A 16,598-nucleotide genomic window follows, 5' to 3' on the forward strand; every position below is an offset into this window, starting at 1 on the left:
CAGCACCATGGAGAGATGCCTCATTCTGACAGACAATGAAAAATTCCATACATTTTACTGGGAAAATGAAAGGTACAATTAGAGGTGAAAAAACATGATTTTTTCTCATATATGCAGTAGTTCAGTGACATCAACCCTCTTTAGTTATATCATTACAACGTTTGATATTGAAATTCGATTTAATAATGCAGTAAAAATAAAGAAATAAAGAAGAGCAATATGTATGTACAAAAAAATATATATATATGTATGTACTCCTACCCTAAAACAAGGTGCTCTGGAAGTGACTTTTCAAAGTCGGTTATGAATGGTATGTTACAACTGAAGATAATCAAGCTCTAAAATGGTTGGCGATAAATGAGTCAATCTTATCATTCCTGCAGTGCAACCAAGCTATGTGAAAAAGTCAGCACGTAAAAGGACTCTGTAGAATCAACTCTTAGAAGGTTCAATATTGTATTTTATTTTATTGTGGTTATTGTAAAACATAATGTATACCTCTGAAGTGGTTTCAAGGCCTTGTGGATTAACCTTCAGAGTTAATTGAAGTATAGGTAGGTCTTTGTAGACTGCAAAAGATTAGGTGATTTTATATATGACCGAGACACAGCGGCAGTGCCTTCCATAATATTGGGACTTGCACAAAGAACACTATGCCTCCCATTCTCTGGAGCAGGAAGTGTGGGTCTGTAGCTTGTTGATTCGAAAAGGCTTTCTGAATACTTTTGGTACAGCTACAGATGCATTATATTACAGAAATGTGTGTCAGACCGAAAAACGGTGGGTAAAGTATTTCACATTTGTTTTACCGAGCACAATTCTGAATTACAGAAGAAGCTGCAAGCACAGTATTGTGGCAGCAGAGGTCTGCCAGTGAGGGGATTTATCTAGTGGTAATGGCCTGGGAGCGACATTAGAGGTCTGACTGTGGCGCGGATATTAATACGATATGTGGCACTGTTACCAAGCGGTTAAGCGCCACTCCAAAGAATGTATTTAGGAAAGTACACCAGGACAGGCTGAGTGGGGCGCTGCAGTCCCGGTGGTACTAAATAGGAGAGATGCAAGGTGAGCAGCTAAGCACAGATGCAGGGGTCAAGTGCATGACATGAGCTTAATCCTGGGAGCAGGCAACATGAATGAATGCGGAAGCAAGCAATTGGGGAGCCACGAGATGGGCACTGTCCAATGAGCAAGCGTGCATCAGTGTGGCCCCAAGAAAGTTACAGAGAAGGAAGATGATGGCCCACAGCAGATCAGGAGCAACACTGTAAGTTGGGACTGTGGGGAAGCTGGTGATGATGTTGAAACTCTAAAGTTTACCGAGAGGCAAAGCTCAGCGTTTCATCAATGAGGGTCAAGTATGCCACTTAACTGGGTACTAGTGAAAGAGGGCAAGCTCTTGCAGGATACTCTAACAGATGTGGTGTCACCAGCGGCTTCATGTAAAAACTTGTAAATGCAGATCCTGGTCACAAGACAGCAGTGGCATTGCCACAAACAGCAGTGCAGAACAGTGGTGGAGTACCAGCAACTGATTCCTACATGGCTGGCGTGCTTCGATTTGTTCTTGACCGCTCCCTCGGTATGAACACTGTGCCCAGAGCAGAAGACAAAGTAAGGTAAGCAGTTTGATATTTAAACAGTGTTTGAAATTTTGTAGCATATGTGTGCGTGTTTGAGTATAATGCATTCAGTGTGTGTGTGTACACAGAGTATTGATTTAGAATGAATCTGTACGTTTATGTGTTGTGAGAAACCTGAGGGTGTCCTCACTCCTATTTCCCCTCGATCCTCTATTCAGGTGGCCAGGCAAAGGCATCGCTCTTGGATCCCAATCCTAGGGGTGGAGAAGCGAGGGAGGATCACCTGTGTGGAGGGTCCTTAGGGATTGGGAGTGGGGCGCTCACAGGTGTAACATGGTATCCCCTTTCCCTATTGACAACCAACCTAACCCTCCCCTAACCTTTATGGGCTATTGCAAGACCTCTCCCCTCATTTCCCCACAATTTACATTTGAAAGTACAGGGATGATGAAGTGGAGACAGAGAGTAATGATCACTACACCTACATTTTACCACTCTGGTACTAGGATGCGGAAGATGCCTGCAGAGCGTGATGAGGGTCAGGTACTTTAATGAGAGTCAAGCAAACCTAATGAAGGGTCCACAACTGCAACCTGTTAAAATTAGAGCCAGAGGATGGTATTCTGCATGGCAACATGGAGGCCTGTCGGTGAGAGTCCAGCAGGGGACCCTGTCCAGGAGGAGACAGCTGTGGTGGGACCTGCGGAGGAGCAAGACGCTGTCCAGCAGCCCAAAGAGGGAGCCTCCATGTTGTGGAACTGTGCAGGAGGAAGAAGGATGCTGTCTGCGTCCCTAGCGAGGCAGCAGAGCTAGTAACGTGTGAGAGACGGGCCTTGGTGCACGAGCGGGGCTCACTGGAGCTTGTTCGCTGACTGCAAGGAAGAGAAAAGCAGTGGATACCACTCATGAATGACGATGAATACAGATGAGTATCGGGTGAGACACTTGATAACCAGGGCATTTCTAGCGGGCTGCGAATGGTTGATTAAATGCAACTTAATTACTAATCTGCACGGATAGTTGAAAATAAGCACAATGAATACTTATTGAATACCGAACTGAATAACAACTTGAAATCAAACCACACTGAGTGCATATTGAATACCAAATTGAAGGGAAACTTTAACCACTGCATACTTATTGAATACCAAACTAAACAACTTGAAACCATGCATAACCAATAAATATACAGTGAATATCGAACTAAATGGAAACTTGATAATAAGTAAAGTGAATATTTGTTGGGTGTCAAACTGAATGAAACCTTGCAATTTCACTTGTGGAACATGAAATTGAGTAACACTTTTTATGATGCCCATATGAAACCAGCGCATTGGAAAGAGCACAAGTGTGAAAGAGTTTTATAGGAAGGTGGAACATAAGCAAGGCCTTCATAAAGTGAACTTTAAGGATAATTACAGTGCAGCAAGACCAAAGACTTGCAAGAAGTGTGACACTTGATGGCAGAACTAAGAGGCTAACTAGGAGAAGCCCAAGGAGTGTGAATACTGAACATAAACCAAGAGGCCAACAAGGAGAGACTACAAGAACCCAACTTTTCATGCAGGGACAAACCTGGAGAATCCCTGTGTGGGCTGAGGAGCCACAGGGATCCTAGTTGCGTGACCTCTGATGGGTGGACCGTGTGTTCTGACAACTGTGCCTAGACCAGTGAGCCCAGAACTGTTAGAATTAAATACATTGTGTAATCTAGAGTCTTGGGGAAGGGCACCATGAGACTCCAGGTATTGTAAATCCTGTCTTGAGAATGAAGCTTCAAGACCCTTTGCTTTTGAACTTGGTTGCTTGGAACTTGGGGAAGGGGAGCTGAAGAAGAAGCCAAGAGCTGGAAAAAGCTCAGAACTTTATGTTCATCACTATTTCTTTAATTATTGACATCCCTACAGTGTGTGTATGTAAGTGTATGCGTGCATGTACGCGGATGTGACTGACTGCGTATGAATTTGAGCGTAAATGCAATGTGTGCATGCATGTTTGTATGGCATGGGGGAAGGGCAGTAATCAATGCTGAGATGTATTGTGGCTCTACTTCATGAATGTGATTCAGAGTGACAAATACAGGTTTCACTAGCATCTGCAGATTTCTGTAAGTAGTTTTACAGTGACCATTACTGGCATAGGGTGGGGGCTCTGGCCCTAGCTTCAGTAAAGTGATCACCATGTTGGGCATAAATAAATTGTGACCATATCCTCATGAAATGATTTACAGTGGTCATTACTGCAAGAGAGTGATTGGTGTGCATACTAAAACAAATGATTTACAGTGATCATTTCTGGCTTAAATGGATTGTGGCTGCAGCTGCATTAAGCCAGAAAATGATGTTCATTAATGTTTAATCACAATCTATCTATATCTGTAATGGTCACTGTAGATCACTTTCATGGCTGGCATACATTCTGGTCATAGCCATATACACAAGTGGATTCTGGCCGGTAAAGGTGATTCAAAGCAAATATTGGCATAGATTGATTGTGGCCATAGCCCCATGAAAGGGATTTACAGTGGCCATTACTGGCATAGATGGATTATGACCACAGCCTTGTGCCATTGATTTATAGTCAATCAATCAATTGTTATTTTGGATTTCTCCATTTACAAACGTTAAAATACACAATAAAACATATATTGCAAACCAATCTAACAATTGTCTCAAATAAATATATTTAAAACTCTCTGGTACCCAGAACACTTTCCATTTATATCCAGAGACAATACTAAAATTAGCATTGATGAACATAACCAGTTCTTATATAAAATTCAACAAGAATGCAACAAAAAAAAAATCTTTGTCACAGTTCATGATATATATTATTGCAGCATTACATGTCCTTATTCCATTGGTTTTGAAACACATGGATAGATATCTTCTTTGTCGTTCTAAAAATTGTGGACATATCAACAAAATATTTACCATGACTTCCGCACACTGCATTACACATTTGCATCTCAAATCCGCAGATTTCCATTTAACTTGTCTTAATGGGAGGAGATTTAACCCTGACGAGCAATTGATTTATAGTGACCATTACTGGCATAGATAGGTTAGTTGCAGACTCATGAAAGTGATTTACAGTAACCATCACTGGCATATCAAGATATGGCCACAGCGTCATGCAAGTGATTTACAAACTGCAAATCACATGCATGATGCTGCAGTGACAATCAATCTATGCCAGTAATAGAGTGGCATAGATAGATTGTGGCTGCGACTCATGCCAGTATTTTACAATTACCATTACTGGCGTAAATAGATTTTCATATAAGTGATTTACAATAACCATTATGATCATAGCGAGCAATTTGTTCCGTTTTACTGTTGATGACATAGAATTTACAGTTTTTTTCATATTGCAAATTTTATGGCTTTTTACCCCAATTTATTTCCAAAACTGTCCTGAAAAATGCACAATTTCAACATATTGGGCCTCATTATAGGTTTGGTGGTATCTCGGCAGTAATAACACCAAACGAAATTACTGTTACCGCCACTTTGTCCAGCGGAATTACCGCCGGATTATAAGCAGCAATGGCAGTGTAAGGGTATCCAGTGTAAGGCCCCATGTGCCTCCTCACGATTCTGCTCCTTCCAACTCTTGGTCCCCTACACTGGAACTCCCTACCGCTCTCCATCCGCTCCCCCCACCTACTCATCCTTCCGCTCCTCCCTGAAAGCCCTTCTTCTTCACTCTCTGCCCTGACCCCCTTTCCCTAACCCTCTCCCCCTCTAACCCCTGCCCCACATTCCCCTCCTCCCTTCCCCAATTACCTCAATTGATCACTGAAACCACGTAGGGCATTGGTGGTCACTAGATAACTCCCCCTTCCCTTGCCCTTCCCTTTCCCCTTCCCCCTTCCTCCCACTCCCCTGAACTCAAAACAAACATTGTAACCCCCATTATCTCCCCCTCTCCCCTCCGCATCCCCCACTCTCTCCCTCCTTTTAGTAAATTGTTCTACATATTGTTCTAATGACTTGTTTCATGTTTGCAAATATGCTTCTCTCACTATTGTACCTGCTATATAAACTCAATAAACATAAACATAAACATAATAACATAGCAGAGATTATCCTGCAGTAAAATATGCTGGGTTTTTTACTGCACTTATTTCACATATATATGTGGGGGGTGGGTAAAGGTAAGTATTTATGCTATGGGGAGTGTCTCCCCCTGCATATATATGTGAAAAAAGTTAGAACAAAAATTAAAACAATTTGTCATTTTTGACCGCAGGACTTATTATGGTGATTGTATTACATGGAACCAGTCTAAGTCCCCATTTATTTGGAGTCCATAGGACTCCATGGAGTATTTTGGTGATATCATACAGGAAAATTGGTGGTTTTACCTGCAGCTCATAACTGGAGGTGAATCCTCCAACTTTCCACCCAACTGTGGTAATGCAGCACTATATGGTAATACCGCCATATTTAACAGGCACCGCCCAACTCGTAATGAGGCCCATTTTGCTTGGAGCATGTTCACCAAACACCAACAAAATAATAGCAGGTTTAAAAAATGCAAGAAAAAGACACTTCCATCTACAACCATAGAAAGCATGTTCAGTTGTCCGCCACAAATACCATAGAGCAAGCTAGAACACATTTTTAGATATTCATCTCCAAGACCAGTGCGGATGAGGGGTCTTTGGGCAGTGGGGGTGAGGCAGCCGATGATGAGACGTGGTATTCCCTCATTTCCGTTATCCGCACCCCATCCTATTTTATAGGGTGTTCCTATGTCCCAACTCGCCCCCTTTCTACACAAACATCCGGCTGGGGGAAGAGGGCGACTGAGAGTAAAGAGGCTATCCCTTACATATCTCGTTGGACATGTCCCGCTAATCGCATCAGGCAAAGTCAGACACTTGACTTTAATCACATACATCTGGTAACCATTAGCTCTCCCCACACGGATAAAAGGCGGAACATAGCGACGCACTCTCAGCAAGCTGTAACACGAGAAGGAGCAGAAATTCTGGGGCAAAGATGAACCTACTGGAGCAGAGCGACTGACAGAGGTATGAGAGCAAATGGTAGAGAAACCCAGGAGATCCCTGCAGGAGGTTGTTGCCTCCAAAGAGCTGTGAAAGATACGCAGACAAGGCCAAATCCCAGACAAGAAGACTGCATTGTGTTTCAAGTACGCCAGCGACACTCCCGGGAAAACGTCAGAGTTGGGGAGGTGAGACCAAGCCTGTGGTATTAACCTTGACTCGAGAATTAAAACCACAAAGACAAGAAAGAAATGCACACAGCCGGTGAGTTGGCGAGTGACATGAAAGGTCGGTGTGTATTAAGGAAAGATTGAAGTTGCAACAGTATATTGCACAATTGAAGGCTGCATGCATGTGGATGAGATGCAAAGGAAGGCAGACCTGTGGTGAACTTTAAATTACTGATAACAGTGATACAGAGTAGCAGAGTGGTCCGGTGAAAGGAGGTAGCCCACTCGAAAGTCTCTGCAAATATGGGATATCTTTTAATTAAGCAGCAAAGCAAACAAACTCTGAAGTGCACAATGGTTCAAATTACCCATGGTGAAAGGACCCTCCACCCAGGTGATCCTCCCTCGTTTCTCCACCTCCATGGTTAGGATCCAAAAGTGATGGCCTTTCCCTGGCCACCTGAGAAGAGGATCAAAGGGGAGTAGATGTGAGGACGCCCTTAGGTTTCTAATAGTACATAAATGTACATGGCACAAGTTTGGTCGAAAATCCTGACTATCAGGCTTGTAAAAGTAGAGAGGAGTATTACTGGTGCGTATTATGTAGGTTTTAACTAGAGAAAGAAAGGCTATTACAAACTTAAGATGTTAATGGAACAACATTTTCAATCTGGGATAAAAACGGACTATGTGTGTATGATGTTATTTGTTACCGGGAATATGTTTGTAGGGAAAGATAGATAACTCAAAGTTTATGTTTGTACCAACATTCACTGGATGAATAGTTTGGGTCCAAGATGCCTGTTGCAAAAGATCTACAATGTTTCCCTGCATGCCATTTTCATCACAGACTTGATTCCTGAGGGCGATTTCAGCATTGTTTGGAACATGATTTCTCTGCGTACTCCCCCTTTCTGCCGTCATCCAATGTGGGGGACACACCTGCAACCCGTGTCCTCTCCATCGGCCTCCTCTTCCAACCCCTTTCTTTTTTGTACTAAGCACTAGGCCAAGTAAACACAGTACATCATGTATCATTGAAAGTGAACAGATTATAACAGTGCAAGTTCACAATAACCATATAGGACATAGCCTAACAGAGGATCTTAAGTCTCTGCGTCAACAAAGTTTCTGAATGTTTTCAGACTTGGCTAGATATTCACGGAAATCAGACCATATGTCCTTGGGTCGGCTGCTACTTGACAGTGATGTAATATATAATTCTTCAATATATCTTGTCCAAATAACATCATTCATTTATATATCTTTTGTGGGCGGTTGCTTACAGTTCCATCTTACTAGTAAACATTTCTTGGCTAAAAGAAGGTCTAAATTAAAAAATCTACACTTGGCTATCTACCTTTTACCAATGTAGCCCAGTATAGAATCTCTCGTTGTGAGGTCCAATTGATGTCCCAGCATATTTGATAAGCTTTGACAGACCATAGACTAGTATAAGTACAGCTTTGGACAAGGCCATAACATGTGTAGCAGGGTAGCATTCCCAATGCAGCATCTGGGACAATCCCCCTCGCTGTCTGCTTGGAATAGACAGATCCTGGATGGGGGATAATGTAGCCTATTGAGGACTTTAAAATGTATAAGACACTATTTAGAGTTGAGTGAAACACCCATAGTTAGCCTACATATAATTTTCGATTGTGCATCTGTGAATTCTCGGTATTCCATTTGGCCCTGACATTCATCACTATCTGTTTCCCTGTGCTTTGTTCCAGTGTGTATAGTGTGAAAATACACTTTTTGCTAGCTGTATTGTTTTTTTTATATGTTAGACAGGTGTGCAGAGGCTGTTCCTTTGGAAAAGTTGGGCAGTGTATTTCAAATGTAGCCTTCATGAGGAAGTAATTTAGTAGTTGTAGAGGATTGTCACCTGTATATGTCTTAATGCACTCCCATCGCACGAAGCAGCCCACTGAGTACAAATGACCCCGCGCTAGTATGTGAACTGCACTCCAGGTCTTTTCTATGGCATTATCCATAATGGGAGATCCATACTGGGAGACAGCACAGATATCCCCCACAGTGGGAGTTGCGTGTCATACTCAACTGCTATTCCCTGCTGCTTATATAATCTTTTCCATGAGCCACAGGTTGCCCCTACTGGATCCAATGGGTCTACATAATTATATGTTCCTCCCACTAACAGTGTCAATAATGATGTGGTGCCCATTGACATTCGTTCTAGTCTAATGTTCGGTGAGCTGTGCATTTCCTCTGTCCAATGAATGGAGTAATATGCCTGTGCAACTAGGTAGTTTAACTCAACATTTGGGGCAGCTATGCCACCCAATTTATAGGATTGGGCTATATGTGTCCACTCCGTGCGGGCCTGGCCGCTTGACCAGAAAATGGCGGTACATACCCTATTAAGCTCCTTGAAGATTGTGCGGCTCGGCCAGAGCGTTATGCTGTGTAAATATAATAGTTTCTGCAGTATTATAATTTTAAGTAGTGAGAGTCCCATGACCAATGACATCATTATTCGCTCCCAGTGTCATAGTTTAACTTTCATAACAGCCATTTCAGCCCCATAATTCAAGTCACTTGCTAAGGTTGACAATCGTGTTTTCGATATCCCCAGATAGCTGAACGTGTGACCACTTCAGTCCTTCCTTGTTGGCTGGTTCTGGTGTGTTATGTAAGGATATTTAGCAAACAGCACAGAGTACAGCGCTACTGCACAAGTAGCAACATTTTTTTTGCAGCACCACCACCACAAGGGTGCGGTGCATTGCTATATGGGTTAGCAGATTAACAAGGAAAGACAGACTATTCAGTCAAAAACGATTTTAACATATAAGATGCAAATCTATTTTTACAGTTAAAAGCACACGTGTTCATTTAAAAATGCACACTATTTTTCACCTGAAATGCCTATATTGCTAGAGACACATTTGAAAATTAACAGCTAACCTATTAACCATTAACCTGACTAATAAAACCTTATTTTAATATAACCCACTAATAAAATGTGTTCTCCACTGCAGAATTAGGCATACTCTGAAAACCATTTAAATGTGTGTGCAGATTTTTTCTCTTCTCTTCTCTGCCTGATTCTCCGTGTTTTTGTGCACAGTAACTGCAGGAAGGAGGAAGTCAGATTTGCAACAATTGCAAATGTATAAGCAAAGCTATTGTTGAAGAGTAGGAGGATGAGAGATGATGGATTTCATTGGGACACGTCATACAGAGGGCTGAGAGGAAAGTTTTAGTGGGCAGTATCAGGGAAAAAAGACAGGCAGACATCTTTCTGCACTACTGGGGAGAAGACCTGGCTGTGGGGTCCTGACTGAATGCAGATTCCTGTGTCCTGCTGCAGTCGAGATTGGGGAGAGCTGAAAGAAAAACCTTTCCACTGGCTGAGGCATTCCTATCTGAAAAAGCTGAGAATTCCAAGCAATGACCCCGGCTTGAGAAGGCAAGCGTTCCTTTTTGCTGGAGTTAATCCAAGAGAGCCACATTCACAAAGAGAACAAATAAAAAGATAAGGTAATGAGAAGTGTGGGAGCTGAGTGTGTACGGTAATATGCAGTCAGTGTAGGATTCCTGTGCGTGTCTTAATCAAATACCAATGTTGCAATTTGAATTCTGTTCTCCGCCACGCTCTTTACAGTGTGTCATAGACAATGCTTTGACTGTACCATTTTACTTATTTCTGTAAAGAATGAGATCATGTCTAAATGCAGCTTTTATAATACAGAAAATATTTGAAAACAGACGCGTGTTTTATTTTCTATTTACCATTACAATGCCGATGATGTGGGGAGATTTTTAAACAGTGCAATGGTCATTTTAAGGCAGATGTGTGCATGTCAGAATCAGTATGAATAATTGTGAGTGACTGTAGCATAACTTGTTGGAGGTACATGAGCCAACGGGAAGAGAGACTCTCTGAACATAGCTCCCTACCGTATATAAGGTAGTGGAAATTACCACAAGACTACCACATATAGCTCTCTGTCGTAAATAAGTCAGTGAGTTCGCCCATGGTGGCACACCAACACTATCACTGGAAATGTGGTATTCCTAGAATGCAGGTCTGAGGTCTCTCTAGTGATCACACGAAAAATCTAAGCAAAGATAAGGGATTCTGGACATTGGGGCCACAAATAAAACAAGGGAATTATGCTCACCAAAATATCACCAACCACGTATACCAAATATGCAGGTCTGGGTGCTGAAATAATGCATGTCCATTGTATTATTGTTGCACATGGCCAAATCTGAATACAAAGAGTGATTATTGCTAAGTTATTTTTCGGCGGTAATAAAATACCGTCAGGCCCCAAATCTCCACAAAATACCCTAGATATTTATGGTGCGTTGCAGGCCGGGAAAGTGATCACAGAGTACCTACTGGGCGTGGCAAGCGTGTCTCACACTGCCATTTGCACATTAAAGGGAACCCATTTTATAATAGCAGTGTGCCACTAAAAACGAATTTCAGAATGTCACAAAGGGAAACCACATTCTCAGATCTAGTGCAATATTTAGAGGCAAAGTTATTTGCACATGGGAATTGGTCTTCGAATAGTACGTTAGAATGGAGTAACCGCATTCAGGGTGAGGTGCAGAAAGAAAAACTAGACAATATTTTTGCAGAAGGCAGCATAATTCAGGTCTGCCTTACAAGATTATTGAATGCAGCCGATAAAAGTGCAGAGAAAGACTGTTTAATACGGCTATGCGGCAAAATATGGTTTATTTTAAACAAGTCCCTGCGAATGCAAGAGAATGATACTCAGCTAATTAACAGGTTAAAGACTGAATTAGATGGGGCAAGTAAAAATCAGGAAATGTTGAGAGCAGAATTGGATGTATGCCAAAAAGACATGCAATTAAAATGCAGAGACTTTGATACTCAGTTATCCAAAAGCAAGAAACAATTTGAAGATAGTGAGCAAGAATTGACACACTTAAAAGCCTTAGTGGATCACATTAGGCAGGATAAAGATGAGGTTGTTTCAGAAATGCAGATTTTACAAAAAGACCATTGCGAAAAAGAAGGTGATCTCCAGAGTGTAGAACAAGAAATGATTAAAATGATCCAAGAAAGAGACAAGAGAAATAAAGAGTTCAATGAATGCCAAATGCAAATGTGCAATATGCAGGAGGCGATTGATAAAATGAGTGATGAAAATAATTATTTGCATGATGAAGCCAACAGACTCCTTAAAAAGTGTAAGGACTTAGAACAGCAAATGTGCATTCCCAGGTCCCAGGAGAGGCGGCAGGGTACCACATTCAATGGAGTGGAGGTGAATTCTAGCTCTGCCCAAAGAGCTAGTGCCCCAGTGACTGGGCCGGTGACTGAACTTGGTTGCAGCGCCCTTGGGGGATTTGATACTCCCATTGGGGGCAGTCACCAATCTCATACACCTGAAAACAGGATTGACTCACAAAATAGTGCAATTCCATGTATTACAACAAGTAGCCCCATAAAAATAATGAAATCCATTAAAGCCCTGATCAAACCATTTAAAAAGGGAGGTGAATGCTGCATTGAGGATCACTTAGAAGCGGTACATGACATTTTTAAAGCGCTCCAGATACCTAAGGAACAGTACAGACAATATTTTCATTTAACTTTAGATGCCCCGACGGCCAGCATCATAAGGGGATTAAATGAACAGCAGAATATGACATGGCTGGAGTTTGAAAAAGAAATTAGGCGTCATTTTTCTCCTTTTCAGTCATTGCAGGAGGCAAAGAAAGTCGCGTACACTATTACTGCTGGACCTAATACATCCCCTCGCCAATTTTTACAAGACTTAAAAAGAGCATTCTCTCGCTTTGATGTATCTTTTGACTCAAATTCCAATGAGTTTAAAACCGCATACTTCTATGGGCTACAGAAAGACATCATATCCCAATTGGTCCGTGAATTTGACCGTGACAAGTCCCTTGAATGGATTGTACATCAAAGCACAAAGCTATATGAGGTACTCTATTGTCAGGGTAGAGAAAGTGATAAAATGAAAGATACTAGGCCTAAATCTAAAGAACCCTCAGCCACAGTAATGGAAATCAGGTCAGCCAAAATGTCCCTTGAGTCTGCTCAAAGCCAAGGTAAAAATAATGTGACACCTGAACAAAGGGGTAATCAACTAAGATCGCCATTGCCTGTACCAATGTTCCAAACACATAATCCTAGTAATAGAGAGAGCTACATCAGCCCTAGGTACTTAGGGGATAGACCCCGGGTAAGATATCGGCCTGATATGGCAGGTATGAACAATAACCAGAGACAAAATCAAGATCAAAGAAATGATGGTCCCTACCAGTCATTGGGGACACAGAGTAGGTTTGATCCCAACACCATGATATATGGTAATCAGGATAGGCCCCGATATGTGGATCGATTTACTGATAATGGAAATCAACATAGGGGCCAGTACCCACAATCTGAGAGACAGGACATGAGGCAAAACGTGAACTACAGTCCACGCCAGTACGATGATTCCCCACCAAGGGACTATAATCAAAGGATGGGTGCAACCCGCTCCCCTCCACAAATGAATCAAGAGTTCAGAAACCATCCCAACCGGTATCAATCACCTGAGAGGTATCAGAATAGATCCAATCAGGGGGAAAACAACCAATATCGACCTAGGCCACAGAAAGAGGATCCTAGAGAGATGGAAAGGTTCCAGTGCCTTGAGGCCCAAGTGAAAATGTTAGCTGAGCAAATAGGAAAGCTCTATACAGCGCAAAAACAACCTTCCAAAGAGGGGGCTGATGGCCATAGCAATGACCGGGGGGCTTCCGAAAAGTGACTAAGTACTCATGATAACTGCAGTGCCAAAATGACAGATTGCTCTGATATAATTTTGCATAACGACTCTGAGATGCCTAATGGATTAAAAATGAAAGTACCAGTAAATGAAATTGTGACAGAAAGTGCAAATACTTCTAAAAAAGAGGTACGGTTTAGCTTAGAGCTAAATAAAACAGTAAAGATTTGCACAAATGAAAAAGAAACATTAGGAATTCCAAAACAACAAAGGGACAGATTTAAGAAAAATGACTCATGCATAGGGAATACCAGTGAACAGGGAGTAAGTGGGGATGCCATAGCTCCTTCCCTGGGCAAGCAAAACAATGACCAAACACAGACAGAAAAAGGAAATACTCACAAGGAGGGTACAAGTCAATCACCTGAAGCATTCTTTGAGCCACATATTTTTGAAGAGGCTGAAAGGGCTGGTATTACACTAAATGATCACAAATGCACAGAATTAAAAAATGACAAATTGCTGAATGATGTTGTTACACATGTTCAGTTGGAAGGTTGTAATGTGGTCTCTGATGTTATCCAGATGGATGGGCGAACGGTGGCCACACTCCAAAAAACCTCTGAACATGGAGAAATGAATAAAATATCTCGCACAGAAATGGGTAAAAAGGAGGGAAAAATGTCTTTTCATTTACCAATGTGCTTAGCCAAAAGTGAAAAAGACCTGAGAAAGGTGAGCCCTGAAATCAGTAAGAATTCACATTTCTTATGTGTATTAGAGGAAGTTGAGGACAGATATTATGCACCCATCACTGTAGAAGAAAAATGCCACACCTTCGCTATGATTGACACTGGCGCACAGGCCACAATTATGTCCAAGGAGCTGGTAAAGAGTATCAATGAAGGGAGGCCTCCACAGAGTCAGATCACAGTGAAGGCAAATCAAGGCCCAGTGCATAACTTTAATGGGGAGGAGGTGCCCATCATAGGTGTAACTGAGGTTGACATAAAAATAGGAAAGCACAGAATGAAACAAGAGGTATTGATCACATCTATTTGTGAAATTCCATTTCTGATGGGGACAGATTGCCTGAAAAGATTGTCTCCTCTCATAGATGGGGTGAATGGAGTGCTGTGGTCATTAACCAAAAAACCATTGAGGCCTAAGAAACTAAAATCACAAAACAGCAATATAAAAGAATGTCACACCGTTGCCAAAACAAATGATGCTGTGGAGGTATATCTCCAGAATAGCTGCATACCTAGTGTCACTGTTATATTAATGTGTCAAGACAAAGATCAGAGCGACAATGAAAAACTACCTGTACAAATATACTTGGACCCAAGGAAAGATTGGCAGACTGCCATAGACGAACACACATTAAGTTTTTACTTAAAAGAGAATACATGCAAACAGAATATTGTTCCTAAAACAGATTCAGAAAAACACATTACCACTCTGGCAGAAATACACATGGAAGATGAGCAACCATGGGTTCACGTTGGTATAAATGATTATCTTAAAACAATAAAAGCCACTTTAGCGCTTGAACATGAAAGGAGTTTCATTAATGAGAAATTGTTGCAAAAAATTATGGAGAGGGAAGAAATCCCGAAATTTAGGATTAAAAACCAATATGTTTCTGGGTTGGACAGTCCAGACTTTGAAAACCGAATTGCAGGCAGATGCATGCTTAAAATTAGCATTGGGCAGAAAATAATTTACCATAATGTATGGATAGTGAGTGGAGCACAAAATGAATTTTACATGGGCAATGACATCATGCACAGAATGTGTATGGTGTTAGATTTCCTTAATCAAAAAATATGGTCACGCCTAGGTGGTCCGGCACCTGAATTTGAAGACAAAAGAAGGGCTTATCATTGTGCACAACTAGTTCCTTATGCAGTCGAATTACAAATGAGGAAAAATACTATTGTTCCTGCATTTACAAAACAGTTTGCAATAACACTGAAATGCAAAAATGGACAGCAGATGAAAGGCTCTGATGCATTTGTATGCCTGAATGAATCCATAAAACAGCAAGGCCTGGATTATGAATACATTCCATTGGTAGACATTGGTGAGGGATCTGTAAAAATCATGGTAAATAATAAAGGTTGTCAGGATATTCATTTAGAGGAAAACTCCCCATTAGGAATGGCCATACAAAAATCACATTATACGGCAGATTTAAATAACATGGTGATTGGGAATATTCCTGGAAAATATGTAGATGCCAAGGGCGAGTTGCCAGAACACCTGGACTCTCAGCCCAAAGGAATATTTAAAATTCATTCTGTGTATCCTTATGATTCAAATGAGACAGCGTGCTGCCATCAAGAGGATTGCATAATATTTAATTTAAATGAAAATGAAACAGGAAATCAGCCCATTGAAGTGGAAGCTGATATGCCAAAATATTTGAAAGTGGCAGCTCTACAAAAAGACACAGCCACACAGTTAGAGGAAAGCGCTGAGATTCCTTTACCAGAAGAGTTTCCAGAATTTTCCAGAATGGTAGAAGAGCAGATCTCCTTAGCGGATGCATGTGACAGCGATGGGGATCGAAACGACCTGAGGGAGATATTTATGGAGTTTAAGGATGTATTTGCAAAAGATGCTTATGATTGTGGTTTAACTGATTTACATGTGGCCACACTACCAGAAGGTTGTAGCAGAAATCCAGTGTTTGTACGCCAGTATAGACTACCGCTGGCATGTTTAGAATCATTGGCAGAGATTATTAAAAATTTGGAATCACGGGGAATGATTAGGCCCATTCATAGCACATCCAATACGCCTATTTTAGGTGTGTTAAAGCCAAATGGTCAATGGCGGCTGTGTGCAGACTTAAGAGAGTTAAATAAAAGAGTACCAGTATCTAGATGGCCACTACCATTCATTGATCAGGGCCTAGCTCAGATACATGGTTCAAATGTATTTACCACATTAGATCTCACATCTGGATATTGGTGTGTGCCATTGGCAGAGGAGATACAACACCTATTTTCCTTTACATTTGACAGGACTCAATATGCCTGGCTTAGAGCTCCGTTCGGGTACA

General features: G+C 41.6%; 1 pseudogene; it reads right to left on the bottom strand.

Annotated features, from left to right (window-relative positions):
- The window catches only part of LOC138528800 (steryl-sulfatase-like), a 2,216,653-nt pseudogene that overhangs the window by 1,699,842 nt on the left and 500,213 nt on the right, over positions 1-16,598 (bottom strand).

This window comes from Ambystoma mexicanum, chromosome 7q (assembly GCF_040938575.1).
Source record: "Ambystoma mexicanum isolate Mex_15411 chromosome 7q, UKY_AmexF1_1, whole genome shotgun sequence".
Lineage (NCBI taxonomy): Eukaryota > Metazoa > Chordata > Amphibia > Caudata > Ambystomatidae > Ambystoma > Ambystoma mexicanum.